The following is a 22,617-nucleotide window of genomic DNA, read 5'->3' on the forward strand; positions in this document are numbered from 1 at the left end:
ATGTGTGGCGGAGTGATGTCTGCAAGGACAGGAGGTTAGGGCACCTCGTCTGGATTTTGGAGTCTTTAAGGGCCCAAAGACTGTCCCACCTGAACCTGTGCAAGGGAAGACTCAGTCATTAGGATAGGTGGCAGCATATAGGGTTCTGTCTTATGGGGGGAGGGCATGAGCTCTGAAGCAGGAACACCTTAAGAGCCCCTACTGCAATCAGGCTTTCTCCATTTTCCATCTCAGGGCCAAGAGCAGGATAGTATTTGGCTGCATAACAGAGTGGCGTTCAGCCACCAAGATGATTCCTTGATTGATGCTTTGCAAAATTTCAGCCACAGTGAGCAGGCCATTGGTGTAGGCCAGCATACACTCAGTGGCTTGCCATGTCTGGCTCTCCATTAAGTTGGCCACTTTTTCAATGAAGCTAACCATCAACACAAATGTCTGGGACCTCATGCACTCATGCTAGAGGTGGACTCCTCCATTTTCTGTGCAAAGGTGCATGCTGTCTCTGGAAATTCTGACAGATGCACACACATTTCCCGTCGCTGCTGCACAGGTACCCGTTTAGTGAATGCCTCCACCATCTGTGTCCAGCTGAACAGAATTTAAAGTGTCCTGTGCCCTCCAACGGACTACTCCCCACTGCTGTCCCTGTCTCCAGCCCCTACTCCTGCTCACATGTGAAGTGTTCCTCACCACGTGGAGTATAATGTGGGGAAGTGTGAGATTATTTACTTTTGTCATAAGAATAGAAAAGCAGAATATTTCTTAAAAGGTTGTTAATGTTAATGCGCGGAGGGACTTGTGTATACTCATAAGAGAAACACAAAAAGTTATCAAGCGGGTACAGCAAGCAGCTAGGAAGGCGAATGGCATGTTGGCCTTTATTGCAAGGGGGATGGAGTACAAGAATAAGGAAGTTTGCTACAATTGTACAGGACTTTTGTGAAACCCACGCCTAGGATACCAGGTGCAATTTTGGTCTCCATATTTAAGACAGTGCAGCAAAGTGTCACCAGGTTTGTTCCTAGGATGAAAGGGCTGTCCTATGATGAGAGGCTGAACTGGCGCTATACTCTCCCGAGTTTGGAAGAAGGAAATATGATCTAATTGAAACATACAAGATTCTGAAGGGGTTTGACAGGGTAGACACTGAGAGCTTGTTTCCCCTGGCTGGGGAATCTAGAACATGGGGGCACAGTCTCAGGATACGAGGCCAATCATTTCGGGCTGAGGCACGGAAAGATTTCTTCACTCAAAGAGTTATGAATCTTTGGAATTCTTTACCCCAGCAGTTTGTGGATTATTGTATATATTTAAGGCTGAGATAGACAGATACTTGGCCTCTCAGAATCAGGGGATATGGTGTAAGGGATTCTGTTCCCTTCCCCCTTACAATGATTCTTGGGCCCCGGAATTACAAGAACAAAATACACACAACAAACAGGTTTTGGCTCAACCTTAAACTCGTTAGATTATTAAATCAACAATACCCCAGTACAAGCCCCTTTATGATTTGACTGAAAGTTACAATCACCCACACGGCTGGTTGTTCGTGGTGTTGATTGTAGGCCTGGATCTGGAGATGACCGGTTCCCGTCCTTCTTCACCTGACTGCAGTCTCCTTGCTTTGATGTTGTCTTTTTTTAGTGTCCCAGACACACTATCACACACCTGGGCCTCAGGTATAGATTCAGTTAACAGCCTGCTGGATCACCTGGTCTTCCATACATCTTTATCTTGATCTTTCAATCTCCTGAGCTATGCAGAACTGCAAGGTCAAAGACAATTCCTTATCTCCTCCCCTGCTGTTTACACAATAGAAGATAAAGTGATTTCCCTTATGGTGATGGGCACTTAGTTCATAGCATCGTTCAGGTGTTAATGCATCTTCTATTCTTGCCAGTAACTGATCATGGTTCATAATTTCAGTAAACGTATGGCATTGTCCAGTTGTTAATGTTCTCCAAACCGACCGTGAGTCAGAGTTTCAGTTAATTCATTCCTTCTGTGCACCGAGGTTAACTGTTTCATCTCCTTCAATGGGACTGGGTGGGAAAGTGCTGTTGAGGGAGAAGGTCAGCCATGATCGTACTGAATGGCAGAGCAGGCTCAAGGGGTTGTATGGTCTACTCTTGCTTCTATTTCTTATGTTCTCATGTCCTATCTATCTTTGATACTGGACCACCCAAGGTGTATTTATGTGTGCTGGTGGAGGGTGCGTAGGAGTTCTTTGACGTGCATCCTCAGAGTGCTGGTTCTCCTCTGAGGAATCCTTAAGCTTAAGCCTGCATTCCTCCATTGGGATCTGTGATGTACTTGTGGGAGATAAAGGACATGAGTTAATGCTGAACATAGATGAAATAGCTTCCAAATTAGCATTGTGCAGATCATGACATTTGAAGTATTGGTGACATTAATTCAACGTGAGGACCATTCATTGCTAAGCGCAGGGCTTCATCTAATGCTGTCTCCAGGTCTCAAAGCCACCCCTATCTCTCCATCAGCAACCAGGCTGTACAGGGGCCACCCTGTCAATCTCCTGGGCTTCCTGCATCACGGTCAGGGTAGCCATGGCTGCAGATCCACCCTGAGTTCTCTGCCTCTCCCTGGGGTTTTGAGCTCTCTTCTGCAATGAGAACAGGCAGAGAGTTAGGAGTGTGAGGACTAAACTGATTGCTGACAATGGAGGGTGAATGTTGAGGAGGGTGACTGTGGGTTACGGAAGCGAAAGGGCAATAGGGTGGAGGTGAGTGAGTGTTGCCTGTTGAGATGCAGATTTTAGGAGGGGACTGGAGAGAAAGGAACGTGTAATGTGTGTCGGTCAATGGAGTGCTGTGAAGGAGAATGCTAGGGAGATGAGAGAGTGATGGCTGCCAGCTGAGTTTTGTAGGACACTCATCTTGCCAGACCTCATAAGATCGTTGAAGCATTTCTGCCTCTGTATCCAGGTCCTTTGACTTTGGCTGCTAACAGCCTCTGCCATTTGAACACACACAACAGCAAGTCATGCAAATCAGAGAGTCAGGTTTCCAACCAGAAGATGGTCCCGCTGTCCCAGCAGGGACTAGGTGAGAAGATTCCACCCATTAACTCTCCACAGATGCTGCCTGACCTGCTGAGTATTTCCATATTTTTCTTTTAATATTTTAGATTTCCAACACACACTACTTTGCTTTTGAATAAATAGGCCAGCTATGAACCAGCAGGCCAGCTGATGGATTAGCTGTTACAGTGCAAACTAATTCTTCTGGCAGAATTGTGCAGAGGCAATTTCCTAAATGCAATATCATTAATTTTTACTGCCAATTGGTGGCCTCTATTGCGGACAAATTGATTCTTTGTTGACCCTTGTGGGTGGCTGTGAAGCAAATTACTATAATTTAATAAATTACCTGTATAGATTCCATTCCTGTGAAATTCAAAGGTGGCCACTCCAATTTTAATCACATTGTGACTGCAGTGTTTCGTGAGTCTTATTAGATTAAAATAAAGCTACTTACGCATATTACAACCTTCCGAATTCAACATTGAATTCAACAATTTTAGATCATAATCACGGCTCCCACTTTTTCTGACAGCAGCTCTAGATAATAGTTCTATTTTAGCCATTTACATCTCCTCTAGACCCCCATCTTTTGTTTCTTTACTTGTCTCAATGCCATTCCTTTTTGCCTTGTGCTATCATCCCCTTTGCCAGCAAATCTTTCTTGCCTTCAATCCTATCATAGTTCTTTGCTTTCATTCTTTCCTCCACTCCCCACCACCCCCTCCCAACCACCCTTTCCCTGTCTCTGCAGATGCTGCCTAGCTGGCTGAATATATCCAGCATTTTGCTGTTATTTCAGATTCCTAGCATTTGCCTTGGTCTTGATTTTGAACTATTTAGGACTGAGATTTCTGTGCACAGAGCTGGGAGTATCTGCTAAACCACATGGCAAAGTTAATCGGATGAGAGTGGGATTTTAGTGCAAATGGAGAAGGAGGTTGTAAGTAATTTAAACCGAGGGAATATTCAGAGTAAATAATTAGATCTAATGGGATAAAATTAAGATTAACTAAGGCAAGGATACCAACATCAAAGGAAACCAAATCACATTAACCAAAAATCTGGGCTGCATAAATAATTTTACAATATGTGTAAACTGACAAAAACGGTAATGCAAGTGGATAGACTTTTAAGAAAATGATGGAACAGCTGAGACCCTTTGCCAGCAATTCCTGTGCCAAGTAGAAATTCCACAGCACTTCCAGTGTCCAAGATAACCATGTGTGCCAGAAGGGCCTTCAGGTGAGCTTGAGTTCAGGGATTCCAAACTTGAGGAGCAGCTGGGGTCATTGCAGGGCATACAGAAGATTTGGACTGCATGTTCCAGATGGTGGGTCACCCCTCAGCTACAGAGAGTTCACTGCAGAGAGTTCAGGAGAATAGTAAGTGGAAGGTCATGCTGTAGGGTAGAAAGAGGCACACAATGCAGAATCCCCCAGGAAATTGGCAAAAAAAACAGATTTCAGTGTTGAATATTGATGAGGGTAATGACATCTCAGAGGAGTGGAATTCAGAGCACCTCCATGCCACTGTGTCTCAAATGACTGCACAGAGGGACACAGCAAATATATAGAAGTGCTAGTGTCCTCAAAGATTCAACAGCCGAGGGATAGACAGGCTTTTCTGCAACCTTAGGAATCACACCAACGTGGTGTGTTGTCTCCATGTTGCCAGGGTAAAGGGCATTACTGAGAGAGGGGAGAACGCTTTGAGGGAGGAAGGGGAACAGCTAGAAATTATGATCCATGTGAGGACCAATGGCTTAGGAAAGGAAAGGGCTGAGGTCCTGCAGGCAGAGCTCCAGGTGCTAGGGAGGAAATTAAAGAGCAGGGCCTCACTGATAGTAATCTCTGGATTGCACCTAGTGTCACATTCTAGTAAATATAAGAATAGTAGGATAAGGCAGGTTAATGTGTGGCTGAAAAAAGTGCAAGATGGAAAGCTTCAGATTGCTGGGACATGGGAACCAGTTCTGCAGCAAGGAGAATCTGTTCAAGGTGGTAGTTGCATCTCAAAAGAGTTGGGACAAACACACTCACAGGAAGGTTAATTAGTATTGTGGGGGCGGGTTTAAATTAATTTGGCAGGGGATAGGCACCAAGATGAGGCACCAGGATGAAACATTAGCAAGCAGAAACAAGGTGTGTCGAGGACTGGGAAAGACAAATAGTCCTACAGCAAAGAATAGTTCAGAAATAGGAAGAGATTAGACAGGGGATGAGTACAAGGCAGAAGATGGGTGTGCAGTGCATGTACATAAGTGCACTTAATGGGGTAAATAAGGTTGATTAGCTGAAACACAAGTTGCCAAATGGAACTATGTTATAGTGGTAATAACAAAGATCTGGCTGAAAGAAGAGAAGATTGGGAACTTAATATTCCTGACTGCAAGGTATTCAGGAAAAACAGGAGTAAAAAAGGGGATATGGCAGTATTGATCAAAGCAACTATTATAGCACTGGACAGGGATGATGCAGTTGAGGGGTGAAAGGCATAGTCTATTTGGTTAGAATTAAGGAACATTGGGGAGCTATTATGCTACTGGCTGTAATTATAGGCCGCCAAATAATGGGAAGGAGCCAGAGGAACAACATTACAATTGAACTTTACAGTTGAGATAAAGGGGAACTTCATTTATCCTAATTTAGTCTGGGATAATAACAGTGATAAGGACAAAGGTGATGTGGAATTTCTGAAACATGTACAAGAGAACTTTGTTGATCACTGTGTTTCCGGGAATGAAGCAGTGCTAGATCTAGTTCTGCTTACTGAAGTCGGGCAAAAGCAGCATGTTTCCATGAGAGCACTTTTGGGGAACAGTGATCATAATAATATCATCAGGTATAGAATATTTAAGGAAATGGACAAGTAACAGTCAAGCATAAAAATACTTAATAGGGATAATTTCAATGAATTGAAAGGCATCTGGCCCATGTGGATTGGCATCAAAAGTTGTAAAGCAGAACAGCCATTAAAAAGTGGGAGGCCTTCAAAACGGAGATGGTTTGGGAACAGAGTAAAAATATTCCCATGAGGGAGAAAGGCAGGGCATCCAAAGCTACAGTTCCCTGGATGACTAAAGATATAGGACTCTTGTCTGCGAGTCAGGTGTGCAGGGTTAGGAGAATTCCCAACTCCGTAAACCTGACTTCTAAAATTGGCTGCCTGGACATCAGATTTACAATCCAGGAGTGCAGGCTAAATTAGAAGTCAGTGCCAACTCACGCCAATCCATGCACACCACCCACTGCCCTTTGCCCTTACACCTACCATGCTAACTCACCTCAGTACCTACATGAGCAGACCTCAGGACCCATGTAGAGATGAGATAAAATAAACTTCTATGTGTCTATTGCAGTCTTCACTACATGAAAAAAAACTATCATTCATAAAAATTCATTTACTACATTTCCATTCCTTCAATCACATAAAGCCTTATAACAATAGACATTTCATTCAAGTGCACAATCCCTTATCACAATAAGCATTGGAATTCATAGTCCCATTTCAAAGAGTCTATAACCACTTGTAGCTGTCAAACTGTGAAATGGGAGGCACTCTACTGTGATAATGGTTAGTTGTGAAATCAGTCATGCAGCAGTAATCCAATAGTGGAAACCCTCAGGCTTATGTCAACAGAAATAGCAAGCAATGATTTTTTTTTTTTAAACAGTCCAGACATTTTTTTTTCAAAGATTTAAAGTGCAGGACGTTTAAATATCTTAACAGCTCCCTTTGATAGACCCTCTTGACATGTCTCTTGACACTTTTAACAGGTGCTCTTGACACTCTTGACAGTTGATTTTGACAGGCCTATTGACAGTTCCAATGAGCTTGACAGCAATGAAATTATGCACCTTTTACACACATTTATGCTTACTTTTAGCAATTCCAAAGCACACCTTAACCCCCCTAAAGGGCCCCTGACCTCCACCAAGAACACCCAACCTTCAGCAAAGGGCACCTTAAAGATGTCCCAGATCCAAAAGGTTACCTTACCTCTCCAAAGGGATACTCTGGCTATCCAAACAAATCCTCAAAGTTCAGACCTGCTCTTATCAGATCTAATCTGCACTCTTCAGGTTTCACAGTCCTAGGCTACTGGGGGTAGCTGATAATTTAACTGACCAGCTGTCTCCGTAAACCATGCATGCACAAAACATGAACCACCCTCATTCCCACCCCTGTGAACATGGGAAGTGCCTAGTTCAGGGGCGGACCTTAAGGTTTTCAGGTACTTCTAGCATTTTCGCCATGACAGCGAGGCTCTCCGATGTGGCAAAAATCTGGGCCATAGAGGTTAAAATGTCATAGAAGAAATTTATGATAAATATATTTCTAACACAGTGGAAAACCAATCTGAATATAGAAAGCACACAGATCTAAAAAAGAAATAAGAATGGCATAGACAGTATGAGAGCAGGCAAATGAGTAAAAAAATTTAAGTCAGCATGGATTTATTAAAGGCAAATTATGCTTGACTAACTTGATTGAGTTCTTTGATGAAGTAACAGAGAGGGTTGATGAAGAGAATGCAGTTCATGTTGTGTATATGATCCTTCAAAAGCATTTGACAAAGTACTACATAATAGACTTGCTACAGCCCATGGAATGAAAGGTGCAGCATGGATACAAAACTGGCTATGCAACAGAAAGTAAAGACAAAGGTGAACAGTTGTTTTTCAGACTGGCGGGATGTATACAGTAGTCTTCCCCAAGACAGTTATTCTCAAGCCATCCATTTACTAGATGTAAGGCCTGATTTGCTTCTAAGTAAACCATCAGGCAGTTCTGGGTTATCAGGTCAAACAGCCTGTGAGTAGTTAGACAGATAACCCTCTGGAAATTTGCCCTGATAAGCCCTGGATTTAAATTCCACATTCTGAAACAACAGGTTGTGATACTCAAGACATTGAAATAGTGATGCAACCACAAGCAGGGCAGTTATGATTATATAACAATACATGAAAATATGAAATCATTTTTACTTAAAGTAAAATAAAACAAGAACCTGCTGAGCAATACCTAATTAGGCTACGTGAATCAGTTTTGGGTGGTTTCAGGATTGACACCCGCTGAATGGACTTCGCTTCCAGTTGAATGAAAACCTGTAAGCATCATTCAACTGTAAGCTGTACAATGCATGTCTATCAATGGTATCATCCATTTTGCTTCTAGCAGAATTCCACCCTTACTGATATTTTAGACATATTTTGGAGTGCAAAGTATCAAGCATGATAGGCAAGATATACAAGGTGTTAAAAAAGGGAACATCTAAATTTCCTACATTACAACAATGACTACACATTAAAAGTACTTTATTGACTGTAAAGCACTTTGGGTTGTGTTGAAATTATGGAAGGTGCTATATAAATGCAAGTCTTTCTTTTTATCATGCTGAATTTTGTCATTTATTTCTAATATATACAAGTAATATCTTTTCAAAAATCAGATTTACAATGGATGTTTTTGCTACCACCGCCAATAATAACTGGTTACTGCTTTTCGGCACCAGTGTTCAATTATTTTAGAATGCATAATTGTACTAAAAGCAGATTTTAAAAATGCTGTTGAAATTCTTGTTAAAAAAAAACATAGGGCTTTGATTTTTATTCCTGGGCTGGTCAGTCTGGGAGTGACAATAGGCCGGCTTGGCCCTTTTTGACGGCTGGATCTCATTTTCATGCTGCTTACCGACCAAAACAACTGGGGAAATGGTTTCCGCCAGACGGGGAGTATTAAAATCAAGGTCACATGATCAAAGTCTTATACAATGCCAGGTGGGGAAAGATATTTGTTTCTCTTCACAGGGTGATTGAAGTACCAGTCTGTGTGTCTGATGTCCCACATAGTGAGGTTAGATCTCAGCACAGACAACGAGAACCATGGCAAAATTGCTGAGAATATATGAGCCACCTCCTCACAAGATAGGATATAAAAGCAGAGGGTGTGGTACTCTTGCACCCTCTAGTGACCAATTACGATCTTTCAGTTAGAGAATGATGCACACACAAAACAGTGGGTGAGGAATCTCATAAAGGAGGCTAGGCCAGTCATTTCTTGGAGCTGTCAATCCACCATAACAAAATTGTTGGTAGAGGGTTCCCAATGCTCTTGCAGCAAAGTTATAGCATCAAAGTAAATTTCCAGACAAAAATTCTGAAAAATAAAGTTCCTTTCAATTTCTTTTCCTTTGTGCATTATGTGAATTATTTACTTTCCATATATATATATAAATAAAAATATAACTTTATTGCACTGGTAGCTCCTAAAATGTTGCATTAGTTGACTTTTGCACAGTCTCTGCAAAACTGACCAGAGAAACATATTTTTCTCATTGAGGTATCTGCTTGCTGCAGAGTCTGACAAACATAATTTCAAAAGACAAAATTTTCCCAAAGAACTTCAATCAGCCACATGCTTTGTCTGAATCAATGCTGCATCACATTACTAAATGTGAGTAATCAGTTAAGGGGGTCCAAGTGTTTTCCTCCAGAAGAAAGTGTTAGAAATAATCAACAAAATAATTTTCAAATACTCACTGCAAAATTGGAGACATCTGTATTTACTAAATGATATTTGCTGATTTCGTGTCTGAAGAGCTTTGCTCAAGTGTACACGGTAAGTGGAAACAGAAATTACTTACAACATCACAACTTTGGAAAGCCAGGAATGTTCTTTTACTTAGAAGCAAATCAGGCCTTACTCCCTAATGTCCTGGCTGACATCTGTCTCTCAACCAGCTTCACTAAAATAGATTATCAATTCCTTACCTCTGTGGTTTTGAGGGGCCTTGTGTGTGCAAGTTGGCTGCTGCATTTCCTACAATAAGTGATTTCAAAAAGTGTTGGCTGCAGTGTGCTTTGGAATGTTGAGGCGAAGAGTGGCAAGAAAGGAGGAGTATGAGAGATGTCAGCTTCATAATACAAGGGAGAATTATGCTGAATGTAAAAATACAAGAAAGTGAAAAAGGAAACAAGAGGGACAAAGAAACAATACAAGAATAGATTTACTGCTAGAATAAAATGGAATCCAAAGGTGTTCTGTCGGCATATTAACAGTAAAAGTGTTGTCAGGGGCACTGTGGGGTCATTTAGGGATCAAAATGGATGCCTTTGTTAGAAGCAGAAGGCATGGCTGAGGTACTAAATTAGTACTTTGTACTATGTGCTGTGCTGTTTACTAAGGAAGTGTATGTTGCCAAAGATATAGTAAACAAGGAGGATGCTGAAATAAAAAGATAAAGATGAGATACTAGAAATGCTGGAAGCATTTCAAGTGGATTAGCCGCCTGGTCCTGCGTTTCTGAGGGAAGTAAGCATAGAAATTAAGGAGGTTCTGGTCACAATCCTCCAATCCACCTTTGATGCAGGGGTGGTGCCAAAAGACTGGAGGATTGCAAATGATACACTCTTGTTCAAAAAATAGGATAAACCTGGCAATTAAAGACCAGTCAGTTTAACATCAATGATGGAGAAGCTGTTAGAAACAGTAATCTGGGAGAAAACTGACATCCACTTGGGCATGCATATACTAAAAAGGAGCCCCAGTACAGATTTGTCCATCGTGTTTGACCAACCTGACTGTTTTTTGATGAGGTTAACAGAGAGGATAAGAGCAGTGCAAGTTGATAAACATTGCAAGCCCAGTGCTGAAGAAGCATCATATTCGACTTGAAACACTAACTCTGTTTCTCACTCCACAGCTGCTGCCAGATCTGCTGAGTATTTCCATCATTTTCTGTTTTTATCACAAAGGCATTTGATAAAATATCACACATTAGTCTTAGCAAATTTGAAGGCAATGGGATAAAAGGGGCATTTGCAGCATGGATACTAAGTTGGCTAAGGGATAAAAAGCAGAGAGTTATGGTAAATGGCTAATTTTGAAACTGAAGGAGGTATAGAGTGAAATTCCCCAAGGTTCAGTATTTTGATGTAATGAATGGGACCTGGGAGGTACAGGGCACAATTTTGAAATCTGCAGAAGATGCAAAACTTGAAAATGTAATAAACAGTGAAGAAGACAATAACAGATTTCAAGAGAGCCTCGATAGACTGGCAGGAACACAACAGATGAAATTCAACACTAGGAAAGTGTAGGTGATACATTATGGTAGGAAGAATGAAGAAAGACAATACATGCAAAATGGCATAATTTTAAAGGGAGTGCAAGAGAAGGGCATAAGGGTGTTTGTGCACAAATCTCTGAAGGTGGTAGGACACTAATAAAGCAGTTAATAAAGCATATAAGATTCTGGGTTTCATAAGTAGGGGCACAGATTACAAAATTCAGGAAGTTATTTTTTGTGTTGTTCATTCATGGAATGTGAGCATCCACATGGCACTTATTGTCCATCCTTGTGCCATTGAGAGGGCATGGCTGAAGTACTAAACCAGTGCTTTGCATTGCTGTTTACTAAGGAAGCGCACTTTGCTAAAGCTATGGTGAACTGCTGCAGTCCATGTGATGTACACCACAGTGCTGTTAGGTAGGGTGTTCCAGGATTGTGACCCAGCAACAGTGAAGGAACAGTGATACAGTTCCAAGTCATGCTGGTGTATGGCTTGGAGGGTGGTGTCCCCATGCATCTATGCCCTTGTCCTTCTAGGTGGTAGAGGTCACGGGTTTGGTCAGTTGCTGCAGTACATCTTATGGATAGTAGACACTGCTGCCATCGTGCGTCAGTGGTGGAAGGAGTGGATGTTGAAGGTGGTGGATGCGGTACCAATCAAGCTTTGTCCTGATGGTGTCGAGCATCTCGAGTGTTGTTGGAGCTGCACTCGTCTGGACAAGTGAAAAGTATTCCATCACACTCCTGACTTGTGGCTTGTAGATGGTGGACAGTCTTTGTGGCTAAACCTGAAACAGATGACAACTGTGGAAACCTGAGAGTTATATAACCTGTACAAAATACAAGTTTGGCCCCAGCTGGAGTATTATCACCAATCCTGGGCAGAACACTTTAGGAAAGAGGTGAAGGTTTTGGAGAGGGTACAGAAGAAATTTATTCGAATGGGATTATCGTTACACGGATAGAGTACAGAAGCTAGGGTTGTTCTCCCGATAGCCGAGAAGGCTAAGAGATTTTATGGAGGTGTTTAAAATCATTAAGGGTTTAGGCAAGAGTAAATAAAGAGAAACTGTTTCCAATGGTTGAAGGGTCAATAACCAGAGGGTACAGTTTAAGGCGACAGGCAGAAGAACCAGAGGCAACATAAGGAAAAAGCTTTTTACACAAAGAATGGTTAGAATTTGGAATGCACTGCCTGATGATGTGATGGATGAAGAGTTACTCATAGCCTTCAAAAGGGAATCCAATAACTATTTGAAGGAGAAAAATATTGCCAGGATATGGGGTAAAAAATGGGAGTGGGACTAACTGGATTGCTTCTCAAAAGCGTTGGTTTGGGCCAGATGGGCCTCATTCTGTGCTGTACCTTGCTACGGGGAAGGAATTTGCTCACGTAGCACTGGTCCTAGTGGCATTACGTAGACTTACGTAGGTTCACCGAGGCAGACAATGCAGCAGGCTCACATGACATTCTTCAATTATGTTAATGAATTTCTGCCCCCTTTCATTCTGTATATATGCAAGGTCTTTCTTTCTTTTATGACCTAGAAATAGTATGTGTGGAACACTTATGATTGTAAATGAGTTGTTATGGCCCAGCCATCGTCAACTGCTTCATCAATGACCTTCCCTTCATCATAAGGTCAGAAGTGCGGATGTTCGCTGATGATTGCACAATGTTCAGCACCATTTGTGACTCCTCAGATACTGAAGCAGCCCATGTCCATATGCAGAAAGATTAGGACAACATTCAGGCTTGGGCTGATGAGTGGCAAGTAACATTCACACCACACAAGTGCCAGGCAATGATCATCTCCAACATGAGAGAATCTAACCATCCTCCCTTGACTCCCAATGGTATTATCATCACTGAATCTCCCACTGAGGATTGCCATTGACCAGAAAATGAACTGGACCAGCCATATCAATGCTGTGGTTACAAGAGTAGGTCAGAGGCTGGGAATTCTGGGAAGAGTGACTCACCTCCTTACTCCCCAAAGCCTGTCTGCTATATACAAGGCAAAAGTCAGAAGTGTGGTGGAATATTCTTCACTTGCCTGGGTGAGTGCAGGCTCAACAATACTCAAGGAGCTCAACACCATCCAGGACAAAGCAGCCTTCTTGATTGGCACCCCATCCACCACCTTAAACATTCACTCCCTCCACCATCGATGCACCATGGCAGCAGTGTGTGCCATTTACAAGATGCATTGCAGCGACCCACCAGGGCTCCTTCGACAGCATCTTCCAAACCCACAACCTCTACCACCTAGGACAACAGTAGCAGATGCATGGGAACCCCATCGCCTGGAAATTTCCCTTGAAGCCACTCACCATCCTGACTTGGAACTATTGCTGTTCCTTCATTGTTATGGGTAAAAATCCTGTAATTCCTTTCTCAACAGCACCATGGGCATACCTACACCACATGGACTGCAGCAGTTCAAGGCGGCAGCTCATTCCCACCTTCCCAAGTACAATTAAGGATGGGCAATAAATGTTCGCCTAGCCAGTGATGCCCACATCCAGGAACGAATTAAAAAATTAACATACAGTATAGAACCACCCATACAACCCAAGTCATCTGTGATGTTTACACTCCATATGAACATTTCTCCCAATGCTTGCACCCAGCCTCTCCCCCCACTCCCCATACCAACCCCTGCCCACTGCATCCTTCTATTCCCTTCTCCATCATGTATGAATTCATGCTTTAAGATTGCTGTACAAATATATTTAATGGATGCCTGACATGAATCCTTTGTAGAATTTTGAATCCTCCCATGTTTGAAATATCCTATGCTTTCGATGTTTTAACCTTACATTTAATTTTATATGTTTGACCCCTCGAATACAGGGAACATTGCCATTCACTATAAATTTATATATTTTTTTATTCGTCCACGGGATGTGGACTTCACTGGCTGGGCCAGCATTTATTGCCCATCCCTAGTTGCCCTTGAGAAGGTGGTGGTGAACTGCCTTCTGGAACCGCTGCAGTCCATGTGGTGTAGGTACACCCACCGTGCTGTTAGGGAGTTTCAGGATTTTGACCCAACAACAGTGAAGGAACAGTTATAGATATCCAAGTCAGGATGGTGTGTGACTTGGAGGGGAACTTCCAGATGGTGGTGTTCCCATGTGTTTGCAGCCCTTGTCCTTCTAGATGGTAGTGGTCGTAGGTTTGGAAGCTGCTGTCGAAAGAGCCTTGGTGAATTCCTACAATGTATTTTGTAGTTGGTAAACACTGCTGCTACTGTGCGTCCATGGTGGAGTGAATGAATGTGTGTGGATATGGTGCCAATCGAGCGGGCTGCTTTGTCCTGGATGGTGTCAAGCTTGAGTGTTGTGGGAGCTGCACTCATCCAAGCAAGTGGGGAGTATTCCATCACATTCCTGACTTGTAGATGGTGACAGGTTTTGGGGAGTCAGGTGGTGAGTTATTTGTCATACGATTCCTAGCCTCTGACTTGCTTTTGTAGCCACAGGGTTTGTATGGCTAGTCCAGTTCAGTTTCGGGTCAATGGTAATCCTGAGGAAGTTGATAGTGGGGGATTCAGTGATGGTAATACCATTGAACATCAAGGGGCGATGGTTGCATTCTCTCTTGTTGGAGATAGTCATTGCCTGGCACTTGTGTGGCGCGAATGTTACTTGCCACTTTTCAGCCCAAGCCTGGATGTTGTCCAGATCTTGCTGCATTTGGACACGGACTGCTTCAGTGTTTGAGAAGTCACGAATGGTGCTGAACATTGTGCAATCATCAGCGACCATCCCCACCTCTGATCTTATGATGGAATGGAGGTTGATGATGAAGCAGCTGAAGATGGTTGGGCCGAGGACACCACCCTGAGGAATTACTGCAATGATGTCCTGGAGCTGAGATGACTGACCTCCAACAACCACAACCATCTTCCTTTGTGCTTGGTAGGACTCCAACCAGTGGAGAGTTTTCTGGGCTCCTCCATCATTGAGGATGGGGATATTTGTGGAGCCTCCTCCTCCAGTGAGTTGTTTCTTTGTCCATCACCATTCACGACTGGGTGTGGTAGGACTGCAGAGCTTGGTAGCACCACTACTAACCGAGCTGTCCAAGTCCTAAAGGACATAGCTGCTAGACAGGGTCTGCGGCAAGTGGTGAGGGAACCAACAAGAGGGAAAAACATACTTGGCCTCATCCACACCAACCTGCCTGCCGCAGATGCTTCTGTCCAAGACAGTATCGGTAGGAGTGGCCACTGTACAGTCCTTGTGGAGACGGCATCCTGCCTTCACATTGAAGGTACCCTCCAACCTGGGGAAGATACAACACAGGACTACCTGTGTGCCAAACAGCATAAGCAGCAAGTGATAGACAGAGCTAAGCGATCCCACAATCAACAGATCAGATCTAAGCTCTGCAGTCCTGCCACATCCAGTCATGAATGGTGGTGGACAATTAAACAGCTCATTGGAGGAGGAGGCTCCACAAATATCCTCATCCTCGATGATGGGGGAGTCCAGCACAGCAGTGCAAAAGATAAGGCTGATGCATTTGCTACAATCTTCAGCCAGAAGTGCTGAGTGGATCCTCCATCTCCATCTCGGCCTCCTCTGGAGGCCCCCAGCATCACAGATGCCAGTCTTCAGACAATTTGATTCATTCCACACGATATCAAGAAACGGCTGAAGACACTGGATACTGCAAAGGCTATGGGCCCTGGCAATGGTACTGAAGACTTGTGCTCCAGAACTTGCCACGCTTCTAGCCAAGCTGTTCCAGTACACCTATGTGGAAAATTGCCCAGGTATGTCCTGTACACAAAAAGCTGGACAAATCTAACCCAGCCAATTACCGCCCCATCAGTCTACTCTCGGTCATCAGTAAAGAATGGAAGGGGTTATCAACAGTACTATCAAGCAGCACTTGCTTAGCAATAACCCACTCACTGATGCCCAGTTTGGGTTCCGCCAGATTGACTCAGCTCCTGACCTCATTACAGCCTTGGTTCAAACATAGACAAAAGAGCTGAACTCCCGAGGTGAGGTGAGAGTAACTACCCTCGACATCAAGACCACATTTGACAGACTGCGGCATCAAGGAGCCCTAGCAAAACTGGGGTCAATGGGTATCAGGGGGAAAACTCTCCACTGGTTGGAGGCATACCTAGCACAAAGGGAGATGGTTGTGGTTGTTGGAGGTCAGTCATCTCAGCTCCAGGATATCACTGCTGGAGTTCCTCAGGATAGTGTCCTCGGCCAAATCATCTTCAGTTGCTTCATCAACGACCTTCCTTCCATCATAAGATCAGAAGTGGGGATGTTCGCTGATGATTACACAATGTTCAGCACCATTCGCAACTCCTCAGACTCTGAAGCAGTCCATCCCCAAATGCAGCAAGTTCTGGACAATATCAAGCTTGGGCTGACAAATGGCAAGTTAACATTCGCGCCACATAAATGTCAGGCAATGACCATCTCCAAGAGAGAATCCAACCATCGCCCCTTGATGTTCAATGGCATTACCATCACTGAATCCCCCACTATCAACATACTCGGGGTTACCATTGACCAGAAACTCAACTGTACTAGCCATATAAATACCGTGGCTACATGAGCCGGTCAAAGGCTAGGAATCGTGTGACAAGTAACTCATCTCCTGACTCCCCAAAGCCTGTCCACCATCTACAAGGCACAAGTCAGGAGTGTGATCGAATACTCCCCACTTCCCTGGACGAGTGCAGCTCACACAATACTCAAGAAGCTTGACACTGTCCAAAGCAGCTCACTTGTTTGGCACCACATCCAGATTCATTCCCTCCACCACCGACACACAGTCGTAGCAGTGTACACTATCTACACGATGCACTGCAGGAATTCACCAAGGTTCCTTCGACAACACCTTCCAAACCCACGACCACTGCTGTCTAGAAGGACAAGGGCATCAGATAGATGGGAACATGGCCACCTGGAAGTTCCCCTCCAAGTCAATCACCATCCTGACTTGGAAATATATCGCCATTCCGTCAATGTTGTTGGGCCAAAATCCTGGAACTCCCTTCCTAACAACACTGTGGGTGTACCTACACCACATAGGCTGCAGCAGTTTAAGAAGGCAGCTCACCACCACCTTCTCAAGGGCAACTAGGGATCGGCAATAAATGTTGGCTCAGCCAGCAAAGCCCACAACCCGAAAATAAATAAACAAAAAATTAATTCTGCATGTCAGCCTAGCTTAAATGCATTTAAACATGTGTAGCACTTTTCCTATTCCTTATTGTGCCTAACAAGGGAACAAAGAACTGATTTGCACTACATTATGTACAAATACCTGATAATTAAAGAGGCCTATCTATCTTAGCGTCCATCTGAATGGAATGCTGAAAAATTTGTATGTTGTGAAATTAAACATGCTAAAACTGTAAATTGCACCTCAGTGATCAAACAAAATCATAAGGCTGAAGGATATAGTAGCATTTGAAATGTAAAGAGATGGGGCATGAGTTTCTATTAGGTTGCGCTCGTTTTTTAAAAGTATTAGGCTAGAAGCAGGCCCCGCCCACAAAACTGGCCACAAACCCATTTAAATTGATCATTGCAAGTTTCTACTGACTGTGCCCGTTTGATGTCTTTCGAGGAGACCCTTAAAATTAAGCTTTTTTTCGGCTCAAGGACTCTTCATTCAAAAGCTTCATTTTTAAAAAATTTCCATGAGAAACTGACTACTTTACACCAATATAACTAGTAAGAGATTTTGTGTTGTTTTGGGGACATTTTCAGTTCTTTAAAATTGGGTTGCTCACAGGTGGTTGAATGACACTGAGTAAGGTTTATCACAAAAATAAACATATCTACAGTTGTATTAATAAAGCTGCACCAGTTTACCACATTTGAATATATCAAGAAATATCTTTTTAATGGAAATTTTAAAAAATACATTCTAAGATGTTGCCCAATTGCAGTGGCCAATGGTAGATTTTACGTTTGATGATATGTAAATGAGATTAAGTAGAAAATTTGAGGGGAAACAAACATCTCAAAACTAAAGTCCAATATTCACCCAGATCATTGATTGTGCCAAAAGCAAAAACTACAGACCCAGAATCTGTATTCAGGTAAAACTGGGCCATCTGCTGGTTATTTAGTTGATGCTTGGTAATTCCAAATATTTTTGCACTTCAAATCTAAATTAATCCAATTCCTTGAATTAATCAATATAAACAATACACAAACTAAGAATTATTGCTGAGATTCTAATTAACAGACGATTTTAAGTAAGGACTGAATTAAGAGGAATACATTGCCCTCTTCTCAGCTTGAAATAAGAGTTCTTCAAAAGGTCATGGATACAAATACTGTAGTAAAGAATTCAGCAAGTTGAATATCAAAATTAACTGTTGGCCGTGCTTTAAAAAAAAGTGTCAACTATTTTGTCAGGTCTGTAGGTTGCTTGCTGTTCAGGACTGTAAACACTGTTTGAGCAGCTTCGATTTTCTAAGTGACATTTTCAAAGGGTAGCCTTGGGTATCAATAGGAAAATAGAGTAGCTCACTGACAGGACACCCCATTCCCGTTGCTCAGAATTATTTATGGCTATAACATTTCAATCAAAGAGAATGAAAAAGTGAGAACCTTCTCTTAACCCTCTTCATATCAACGGGGAGGAATCTTTAATTGGAAGAGACTTGTGCGCTAGTGCATTGCCTGCAGTGAGGAAGGGTAGGAAATATCATTTAGAAAAACTTGTGGCGCACAACACAGGATGGAGGCTGCATGGGGGACCGGAAAACAAAGACACCCAGGGGACGCTAGCAAATTCTCATCTAATTCATTGTCTGCATCAAGGGAACAATAACACACAATACACTGAAAGATGCTTTGTCCCATCCTTTTACTATTGCGAAAATGTCTAAACTCTCTTCAGTTATCTGGAAGACAGAATATAATGCCTCCAATATTTCAGTTAGCCCTTGTGAGGGATCCAGTGCATTTGAGTATGATAGGAGCCAAGTCCTTCTGAATGAGAAGTCTCATGATCACCATACTTCTTGCATGTCTTGATTTTTTTTTTAGTATGTTTATTTTTTCATAAAGGAACTAAAAATTGAATATAACCACGCACAGTACATCATAGTTTATAGGATGATCCAACCTATACTTACTACTATACAATCTATACTTAAACTGCAAAGAAATCTTAATTTTTCTTTGAAGTACAAACATCAGAGCACCCAGTGTAATTGCCTCTATATACTGTAACTAGAGCATAATTCATGGTTTAATAAAAAGGTATTAAATGGCACTGTGTCAGGTAAATTGGATCAGTTTAATTTTGTAGCCTTCTACACCAAAGGTAACGGGACACTATTGGTTTCATTTTACCTGCATAAAGAGGAATCCAGAGCGCACACGGATCTTGTACCTGATGAATATTTCAGTTTTTCTTTTACTGGCTAAATTATGAGCATTCCAATTCCTTATGAAACTACTTTACTTGGCCTTACCAATAAATATTGAATTTATTAAACACAATAATTACTCATTAACAGGTTAACCAACAATAAGTTTAGCATTTCTTTTTGGTGAAAGCCCTTTCTCGTCTGCGCATTCTGCTTCCAAACTATCTGATTAATCTAACACTAAACAGTGTATGTTGAATTTCATTTTTAAAAAAAATAAAAAATGACAGTAAAATGAAGGATGTCCGGTTGCAGTTACTTAAATAGCAACATATTTAGATTCTCACAGGAGTCTGCCATTGACTTTGTGTAATCATTCTTTTAGGTAGTCAATAACAACAATAATCTGAAATTATACAGTAGTAGAACATCCCAAAATGCTTGATGGAAAACATCAGTTGACATTAAGTCTCATAAGGAGACATGGGGAAGAATTTTCTCCCCGTCGGGCAGGCCGGTCAGAAGTGTGCGCGGAGCCGATCGCTGCCATTTTACGTGGGAATTCCTTGCGTCACACACGCCCGGCAGTGCTGCCTGTGCAGGTGGGGGGGGGGAGGAGGGAGAGTCGGGGCCTGCGCTCTTCCGCACATGTGCGCGAAAGAGCGCAGAAAACTCCGAGGCATGAAGCTGCCTCAGGAAGATTAAGTGCAGTTGTGAAGTTGAAAAATAAAGGAAAAATAAAATTATTCAGATACGTCCCCTCATGTGAGTGTCACATGTGCTGGGACATGTTTATGAATTTTCATACAAATTTTTATTTAATTAATAAAACCTTCATGAAACCTCATCCCGCCTGTAGATGAGGTTTCATGCAAAACGTGATGGCTGCTTGGGCTCTTCACCTGCCCGCCAACCTTAAGGTTGAACAGACAGCCCTGTCAATTTGTTTGATTGGTTGATTAATGGCCTTAACAGGCATTTGACAGTTCGTCGGGCACGCAGCTGACTCCGGTGCGCGCCCACCGAACATAAGATCGGAATGACACACGCCTGACGTCACCATGTGTCATTTTATGTGTCTGCGTGAGGGGGCCCACCCCTGAACGCCGAAGAGAAAATTCTCCCCATCAGGGCAGAAGCCCAAAAGCCTGTTCAAAGGGGTAGATTTTAAGAAACATCTTAAAACTGGGAAAAGAAGTGGAGAGATTTAGGGATGGAATTCTAGAGCTTGGGGCCTAGGCAACTGAAGGTATGGCCACCCAATGGTGGAGTGATTAAAATCTGGGATGCTTAAGAGGCCAGAATTGGTGTGGTGCAGATATCTCAAAGGCTTGTTGGGCTGAGGAAGATTAAAGGGAGGGGAAAGGCCATGGGAGGAATTTCAAAACAAAGAGGAGTTTAAAACAAGGTTGTTCAAGACACAGCCACTTGGCATTTTTTTCAGAGTTTCTCTCAATCTCCCAGTGCAACATAGCCTCAAGGTTGGGAAATCCCCTTCAGAAATTCTACCTTCAATGGCATAGCATTGCTAATGTTAATTATACAAACATTTTTTTAAATCATTTTAACCTATTTGCCTGATTTACAATGTGTCATAATCAGAGTCATTAATCACTTTTAAACAAAAAAACTACTTACAATCAAAGTGCAATCTTATTAAAAACCAGAATTAAAGTGTTGAATATTTGGGGTAGAATTTCCACTTCGAGCACAATTAGGAAATTGTTCACAAAATCTGCTTGAAATTGGCCTGGTTAGGTTATACTTCAGTTTTCCGCTAAAATCAATTTGCATAATCACAAACAAAATCGTTCATGGAATAGCATAATCAAGCAGTGTAATACAAGGTAATTGTTTCCATTTCTTTCTTTCCATTAAATGGTAGCCCTTGAAGTATTTACGAGAGCTAACCAAGTGCAGTTCTATTAATACAGCTGAAAATGGGTTTATCAGCAAAAATAGACATTTTAATTAAGGTATCCAGTCCTTCATCTCAGAGTTACCTCATTTAAAATCACTGAAAATTACTTTAAAAATCTTTATTGAACCCTTTAATAGTTTTATGGGTATATAGTTTGAGTAAATTAAATATTTTTTGATATATTAGAACTTCTAAAGTCTGTCAGCCTAAGAAAATTGGCACAATTTGAAGAGCCCTCCCCAACCAGTGCAACCTTGACCTGGGGTTGTGGCTAGTTTTGTGGGTAGAACCTGGCTTGATGAATTGCATTTTGAACCAGTGCAAGATATCATAGAAAACATGAACATAACTGATTTTGGGCATAATCACTTAACAGTTACAATTCCCTGGTCTTTTGCGCTGGTATTGCCAAATCAGCCTAGATTGCACTGATATAATTATTGACAACGTACTTCCCCTCCACCCTCTTTATAGTATTAGTCTGCTACTAATTCAACTGATTGAAACAGAGTAGATTTGCATTGTGAATATTACAATGCCACCGATGCTGCCAAGTGATGACCCAACTTAGTGTCATCAGGAGAATCAAATTAAAATTCACAACACCAATCCAGCCTCAAAGATTGGGTAGCTATCATGTATATGACAAGTAGGCTTTCAAATTGTGGTTGCTTCTTGAAACAGAATGACAATGCATTTAAAGTCCACCCCAATACAATGTTTTAGGATAGCGTGTGAGAAAATTCAACTTAAACAGTGCTGTCATTGATTCAGGTTTTATTTTGTAGTTCATTTTTGAATGAGAGGTCACATAATCAAAATCCACTTAATCTTGGTGACACTTTCACTGCATATAAAAAAAAGTCATCTTGGTTAAATTGAGGGCAGTAGGAAAATCTCACGAGAGGAGACAGTTTGAAATCGTAGAAGCGACCATTCAGTGCAAATCAGCTTGGTCTTTCTTAAATAAAGGAAAAACACTCGGGCTGAATGTTCCTATTTCACAGGTGGAAGTCAAATTTGCCGGAAGTGGCTGTGTTGCCATCTTAAGGCTGACGTTGGGAGGCCTGAACCATTTTCAGTAAGGAACTCAAAAGGGCACCTTGCTGCAGTTCGGCAGTTGTGCAAAGGTGATATATGGGCTTACTTGTAGGCTGTGCACCAGGAGGTCAGATTGGGGGGTGGGGTTGGGCAGGGAATG

General features: G+C 42.3%; 1 protein-coding gene across 1 annotated transcript in view; it reads right to left on the reverse strand.

The window, feature by feature from the left end:
* Positions 1-7,491: 7,491 nt before the first annotated feature.
* Positions 7,492-22,617, reverse strand: part of trmt44 (tRNA methyltransferase 44 homolog) — a 56,875-nt gene continuing 41,749 nt past the window's right edge. Inside the window, exon 12 of the mRNA XM_078542546.1 lies at positions 7,492-9,202. The gene's annotated coding sequence lies outside the window, so the exon portion shown is untranslated. The remainder of the gene's footprint in view (positions 9,203-22,617) is intronic.

The sequence above is a fragment of the Cetorhinus maximus genome, chromosome 1 (assembly GCF_964194155.1).
Source record: "Cetorhinus maximus chromosome 1, sCetMax3.hap1.1, whole genome shotgun sequence".
Classification (NCBI taxonomy): domain Eukaryota; kingdom Metazoa; phylum Chordata; class Chondrichthyes; order Lamniformes; family Cetorhinidae; genus Cetorhinus; species Cetorhinus maximus.